This window comes from Mercenaria mercenaria, chromosome 15 (genome assembly GCF_021730395.1).
Source record: "Mercenaria mercenaria strain notata chromosome 15, MADL_Memer_1, whole genome shotgun sequence".
NCBI classification, from domain to species: domain Eukaryota; kingdom Metazoa; phylum Mollusca; class Bivalvia; order Venerida; family Veneridae; genus Mercenaria; species Mercenaria mercenaria.
The window spans coordinates 71,066,129-71,074,173 of NC_069375.1; positions in this window are offsets into that span (position 1 = coordinate 71,066,129).

Genomic DNA, 8,045 nt, shown 5'->3' on the forward strand with positions numbered 1-8,045 from the left:
GACGTCAGATCGGCTGTCCTCGAAGTCATTTAATCAATGTTGTTTTTTATACAGTTATTGATTTATGTTGAGGTCAATGTGTTTTTTACGGATCTGTAAAATGATCAATATCATTTTTACAGGTCCGTAAAAACACAGATTTATCGAAACACAAGTCTATAATTGTTATAATATGAATTAAGGCACCGCCTAGCATGGGGCTTTACCTTTTATATATCCACTTACAAAGAAATATTTAACACTCAAAAGAAAGTGAAACTTCGCTCTAACAGTGAAGTTTACATTTAGTGCCACCATACCTCTTACAGCGAATATCATACTTTGCAAAAATTACGGGAAGCCGTGACGATGACGTCATTCAACACGTTCTCGCACTGGCTTTAGGATTTTTGTTTGTTTGTTTGTTTGCACTCCACGCAGAAACTTGACGGCATTTACACTTCCTTACTGTTTTAAAAGTGTTTTTCAGTTGCATGAACAGTTTTCATTATGAAAAAGAAGTAAAAGTATCATGTTGGCGCGGTTTACGAATTTCTGTGACTGATTTGGTGTGCTCGGATGTTCATGCAGATAACCAGTCTGCAGTGTGTACATAAACCGGGACCGGAAAACATGGAAAAAATTGCCTCAGTATATGCAAACAACAAAGACGAATGACTATATACGGACGTTACCATCTCGGGGATTTTCATCCCCTATTTTATGCCCTTCTCAAATGCAGACAGTTGACCTGCCCATACATATAAAAAAAAGTGATATCACAAGTGATTATCACTTTTTTTCGGGTCAATATCGCTTTTTTTCGGACCCACGCCTGAATCATTTTCGACCAATCAAATGAGCGCATTTTAAAAGTGTATATAATATACGAAACTAAATGCTTTTACTTTCCACACAAAATAACAGTGAGTGTAAATATCAAACAATAAAGCAACAACAGTACAAACAGCAAGACTTACGGCAGTCGTTCAAATATACGTAGACTGATGTAATACTTCAAACTAGCGAAAAAAGACGCCTTAAGTTTTTTGCGGCTTACGTCAGCGACGATTTCAGAACGTTAAATTCTCGTATCTCTAGTTTTGTACTGTTTAGTATAATTCTTTTTTAATGATTGCAGTAGCTAGTGGACATCTACCTGCTTATAACGATACCATTAACAAAGTTGTAGAGCAGTTTACGTTTTTATCGAACAACCGTCGTATATGCACACTGTACGGTAGGGATATAGCAAAAAAAAAAAAGAATAAAAAGAAAAGATTAATTGACCATTACAATACACTATGGTGTGATAGCATAACACAAACAGTAATGGAACAGTATTAGATGTATGTACAATATCAGAAGAGTAATAGCATATCGCAAACAGTAATGGAACAGTAAGAGGTGTTTGTACAATATGGATCAGTGAGGTAATAGCATATCGCAAACAGTAATGGAACAGTAAGAGGTGTTTGTACAATATGGATCAGTGAGGTAATAGCATATCGCAAACAGTAATGGAACAGTAAGAGGTGTTTGTACAATATGGATCAGTGAGGTAATAGCATAATATCAGTGAGTAAACGAAGACAGTGATGTAACAGCAAGATAATGAGATAGAAATGAATTTAATGCATACATTAAATAAACAGCATAACATACGTATAGACTAACACTAATAAGAATGAATGTGAAATTAGCTTTAAAACAGAAATGAACTGAGTTAAAGTACTGGCATCGGCTTCCAGTCCAGTCACACTTGCAACAAGCAGTGTACAAACTGCAACTAAGATTAAAACTTGTTTTTCCATTGTGAAACAATTATTCCAGTGTCCCGTTGAACAAATGTTCAAATATTTTGTTACAAGAGATTATGCAATGAACTTGTTTTGCATGGGTAGATCAGTAACAGATGTTCAAATATTTTGTGACAAGAGATTATGCAATGAACTTGTTTTGCATGGGTAGATCAGTAACAGATGTTCAAATATTTTGTGACAAGAGATTATGCAATGAACTTGTTTTGCATGGGTAGATCAGTAGTTATTTTCCTATTAAAGCCCTGTTGCGTTGAAGCTATCTACTTACCTATTATACTGGGTAGGCAGCGAAACTAAAAATACAAACTTCAAGTAGGCACTACCTGTTTTAGATATAATGTGTAGCTAACTGCATCAAAGTACACAGTCTGAAAAAAAATAAATAAGAGTTATAAAACAAGATGTGTGTCCACAGAACACATGTCCCCCCACTCCTTCAGTGTACATGGTTTAATGACTATAGGTGAAAAACTTTTAAAGATGTTTGCAACACAACCTTTCTAGAACTTTATGTGTATTTTTCAGTAAGTGAAGGGCCATAACCCTGGCCTAGCTAAGTGAAATTTCAGAGATGCACAACATCACATGTTATAAAACAATCCTGTAATGTTTTATGACTCTAGGTCAAGTACATTTCAAGAAACATGGGACACAAGCATTTTGTAACTAAGTCAAGAGCTGTAACTCTGGTCTTGCGAAGTGAAATAAAAGTCGTAGGTGCACATATCTATATATTCCTACATGGTTTCATGACTCTAGGTTAAATATTTTAAGGCATAGACAAACAAAATTTTAAGCACTAACAAAAGGACCACGACTTCACTTTGTTTGAGTAAAATCCCAAACAGAACACCAGGTACGCAACTTCACATGCACCATAACAATCCCCTTAAGGTGACTCTATTCTAGATACTTTTGAGACACATGCGACACAAACTTGTATCCCGTTTATGCAAATGTTTGACAATCAAATGCCATATCTCTGATCTGACTGATAGAAATCCGGAACAAACTCACAGGTGCACAACTTGATGTGCTGAATAATATTCCTGATATGTTTCATGACCTTATGTTAAATAGTGTTTGTGATATGTGGGGCACAACTTTTATGCCTTTATATGCATATTTGTGACTTAGTAAAGGGCAGTAAATCCGGTCTGGCTGAGTTATTTCTCTAACAAAACCCAAGGTGCACATCTACACCTGCTGAATATATGGTTCATATTACTGGGTCTAACACCTTTTGAAATACACTATTGAGACTTGCTTTTGGGATCAGTTTGTCAAAGGACAAAGTAATAACGGAAGGCCATCATGGGTGTGTTGGTGGAGGGCTTACAAACTTAATTTATTAATTAACACATCTTGTCGTTTTTTTAGGTAGTTGGTGTCTGCATGTAAAATTGTAAGTTTTTGTTTCATGTTCTTAAATAAAAACATTTTACTTAATGCAGTATATTAAATTTAAAATGAATATCTAACTTTGTAGGATACGTGTGTCAGATAGATTTAAGGTCACATTGTATCTTGGTCAAAAACTAGGTCCTAAGATTAATCCATCTTATCTGTCAGAAATGAGAACGCATTTTGAAATGTACATCTCAACATGTTCTGATAGGTCAGTAATTTGAAAATGGTTGATGATAAGATACACTCCACAACAAAACATCACTTTACTCACTAAATGTGAAAAAAACCACACACATTTAGATCTGGTGTAACACATATCTATATAAAATAGGTTGATGCACCACTCTTGTTATCTTTATCCAGTAAATGTATGTATGGTGCGAACTAGAATTTAAAAGCACATCAGAAGAACCTATAGCCTTCAACAGATTTAGATTTTACTTATCTATTTTAGCTCAGTTATGTTAAAAGTTCGAAGCTTATTTAAATCATTCTGGAACCACTTAAACAGCGGAACGTACTTCAAATGTTCATGACATTTTAAATTGATGCAAACAATCGAGTTTATGGTTAAAACTCTATTTTTTAACAAAATCAATGATATGACAGGTTCATTAAAATGCACTGAACCGTTACTGTAGGGCATTTTGCATGTTTTCCGCTTTAAAGCAACTGGAAACAAGAACACCGCCTACGCGTGCCACGCTCGTCTGCAAGGGCTGGACACTATGTAAGAAAATAATTATAGCTCAGATTTTCTTTGTACAAAAAGGGCAATAATTTTGACAAAATGCATATCAGAGTTATGATTCTTGGCCACTTAGTCATTTAATGATGATAAACAAGTGTGCAAAGTTTTAAAGCTGCAGCTCTTATAGTTTTTGAGAAAAAGTGGGCCTAAACAAAATTTCAACCAACGCCGACACCGACACCGACTACTATTGTAATTATACCTGCCTCCCTCGTGTTTATAGATAAAATACATCGTTTCCGTCTGACAACAGTAAGCATTTCTAAAGTCGAGTTTTTTTTTGTATTCAGATGAGGTTATGACTGAGCATTACCATACAAGCGCTTTTAGAAATGCTCTTTAGGTGTCTTGTATCATAGTTTATTTAAAATACTTTGTCCCAGAAGTACCATAGTGGTCAAACCTTTTACATGTAATTCTCATTAAAAGCATTAGTAAGGATAGTGTATGGAGAGCTGATCGCTGGGATTCTGTTGTGAAGTTCGCAATTCATGCCACTTAAAGAGCTGTTCATGCAATAAATTGAATTTAGTTTAATCATATTTTATTGAATATATATATACATATTCAATACACACACATACAACAAGCATACATAAATACATCGATATAAATGTACAAAAGGGTTGGGCCAGAAGTTATAACAACATTATCGGGGGCCCTCCCCTGACAAAGCAGACTACATGTATATGTTATTTAAAAATACTGTCGTTATGTGATATATGTGAACAATCGCTTATCAAATCAAGAATAAAAAAAGAAATTATAGAATCGTACAAAAAAAAAAAAAAAACAACTTTGACCATATTAAAGAAAAATGAAAAAAAAAAAAATACATTTGCCGCAGATCCGATACAGTTGCCACCTTCCCTGTTCAATGTATTTCATGTATGTAACTTTTAGCAGTGGTCTATTCCATCTTGATGTACATCCTTGAAATACAGAAAACTAAATAGTAAAAAAATAAATTGAAGAAACTTAAATCCAAAACGCAACCAGGCTTACACTATAGAAGGTAATCAGCATGTTTCGTTATTCTTATATTTACATTCGCCTTATTCTTTTCCATTTAAAATTATAACGTTCATTTCGTAAGAACAGCAAAATGTAAGGCGCGAAAGTTACGTCATCGCTGCTTAGTGATAACGGATCGCTGTTTTGACCACGTCCGCGTATAGTCAAGGACAACGTTCCTTAGAATGACGTCGCACTTGTTCCGTCTGGTGAAAAGAATGGCCGGGAAGCTGATTTTAATGTTAAATACAACAAAATATGTGCAGTTCATAATATTATCTTGTTTAAAAATGGAAAGGAAATATAATGTATCGCTAGAGCGATTCATGGAATTGCTGAACAATTCTGTCGTTCATGTCGCATGAACACCGAAAAAAATCATTTCTTAAGTAGTATCAAGCAACAAAGAACATAGGACCAAAGCGATAACACATACCGAACGTAAGAAAAACAACAAACACCTGAACAAAGAATATGCCGAACTTATGGGTGACTCAATAGTTTAAAAGAAGTTATAATTATAAATTATTGCATAATTTTACTAGCACCGTAAAGTATAGTCACGCATGCCTCGAGGGTAGTGAAAATCTGCTCTTCTGAAATAAACCGAAATAAGTTTAATTAGATGAAGAGAATAGAAACTGGTACTTATCGGTGCCATTAAAGGCATTATACATATATACATGCTTTTCTCATCACTAGAGATGAAGTATATTATATGACAATTTCAACACTCAATAACCCTTTTGTATGAACAGTTATACAATTCAAATTAGGAGCATTTCTTTACTTCTAATGCCGTTTCAACTATAACTCCAATGATCTACCAGAATGAAAGTTTGTCTAGCTGTAAAATGGATTGTTTAAATGCTTTTGACTCACAGGCCATACTGGTGTCTTTAACAAATTGAAATCTGACATGGAAATTTCAATGAATGCAGTGGCTGATTTAACAAACGAAACATTTAAAGGGACTGATCTCAAGATCATACGACAACAAAAATCCCAAAGAAAATGGTAAAATATTACAAAATCATTGCTATATTTCTTAAGAAGGCTTTGAAACTTAGTGACTGACAGATTACTAGTATATGATATGGAAACACATGAGACTTAATTGTTTCACTAATTTTTCCATTCAGAATTGAAGAGAGTTTATCACGGGGTACCGAAGGTAAACTGACGTAGTTATACATCTTTATATAAACGGCCGTTTAATACGATTTCCTCCGTGGTGTATTAGTTAAGATGGTACAAAAGTTTTATTGCCGAGGCAACACGGACTCGATTCCCGACTCACGTATGTTTTCCACTTCACTTAGCATTTTGCAAGACAGTTTAGAAACATTAACTCTCGATCTATTGTTCGTATCATGACCAAACTTCAGTTTTAAAGAAAGATCATCGTCAGCAAAAATACTGAGTCCAGTCCCTTTTAAAGTAATTATATTCGATTTTAACTTTGGACGCACAGATTATACCTTTTCGTTGACCATAAGGTGTTTCTTATTCAAAAACGCAACATGGAGACCAGTAGTGATGTCAATTAAAAGATTGTGGCCGTAAACTACAGTGGGACTTGACCTGTAATAAAACATGTATCTAAACACAGCATATGTAACTAGTAAATGTGGTTCAAATCATTCTAAATTTAGAAAATGGCAATCTTACGTAGTTCTGAAGATAACTCACTTTAAAACTGTTTGAATGTGAATCATTTTCTCCTTACGTCTTTACGGCTGATATTTATGCCGGTGTAATGAAGTATTTTGACCCCCATAGAATAATGACCCCCCGGTCATTATTCTATAGAAAAAGTGACCCCCCGGTCATAGTATTATGACCTCCAGATCATAGTACTATGACTCCCCCACGTGAAGTAAACTGAACCTCACGAAGAATATTGACTCCCATAAAAAAAACGACCCCCGGTCATTCGGTCAAATTTAGTGATAACTCATGTATCTAAGGCCTAATTGCTGCATTTTATGCCCCCACTCGGGGGAGGGGGCATATAGATTTGCCCTTGTCCGTCCGTCCGTCCTTCCGTTTGACCATTAGCCCCAGATACCATCACTTGACACAGAAATCAGAGCATTCCGCAACGGGAAAAGGGATTCTATATCTAGACGCTGTATCTTGGTGTATACATTTTTTTTTCAGGAAAATAACAATTCGCAATACGTTCACAAAACACACCAGTGTCAATAATCCCTGCAAACTTCGGTATGAAGTAATTCTTCAGAAGAAAACTGCACAAGAAACTGCTAGCATAGAACTTAGTATTAATAGAAGTTGCAATACTTAGCAGTGGCAGTAAAGTACGGTAGCGGCAACAATAGAAAGTAGTAGTAGTAGTAGTAGTAGTAGTAGTGGCAGTGGTAGTGGCAGTTGCAGTAGCAGCAGCAGCAGCAGCAGGAGAAGAGGTAGATGTACAAGACGTATTAGTGGAAGCAGGTATAGTAGTATCAGTAGTATCAGTAGTAGCAGTTGTAGTAGTAGTAGTAGAAGTAGTAGTAGTAGTAGTAGAAGAAGAAGAAGAAGTACATGTAGTAATAGCAATAGAAGTAGCGGCACCAGTAGTAGTAGTACAATCAAAATGTTAACTATTGGCAATGGAGGGTATTAGAGTTGTAGATCTAGTAAAATTGTCCGTTAGGTTTGGTGGGGATCACTTTTTAATAGATATTATCGTCGAAAGTCTTTTTAGGAGCCGGTGTTTTACACGGAAAGAGTAACTTTTTTAAATAGAATAATGTCCGGGAATCGATATTGTATGAGAGTTCGAATGTAGTAATTTTGGCAGTGAGTATTTTACATGGAAGGAGTCACTTTTTCTATAGAATAATAACCGGGGTCGTTATTCTATGAGATTCGAAGGGAGTCATCTTTAGGGAGTCAGTATTTTACTTGGAGGGGTCAGTTTTTCTATAGAATAATGACCGGGGGTCGTTATTCAATAGAGTTTTCAAAGGGAGTCAGTTTTTTATAAGGGAAGTCAATATTTTACAGGAAAGGAGTCACATTTTCTATAGAATAATGACCGGGGGGTCGTTATTCTATGGGGG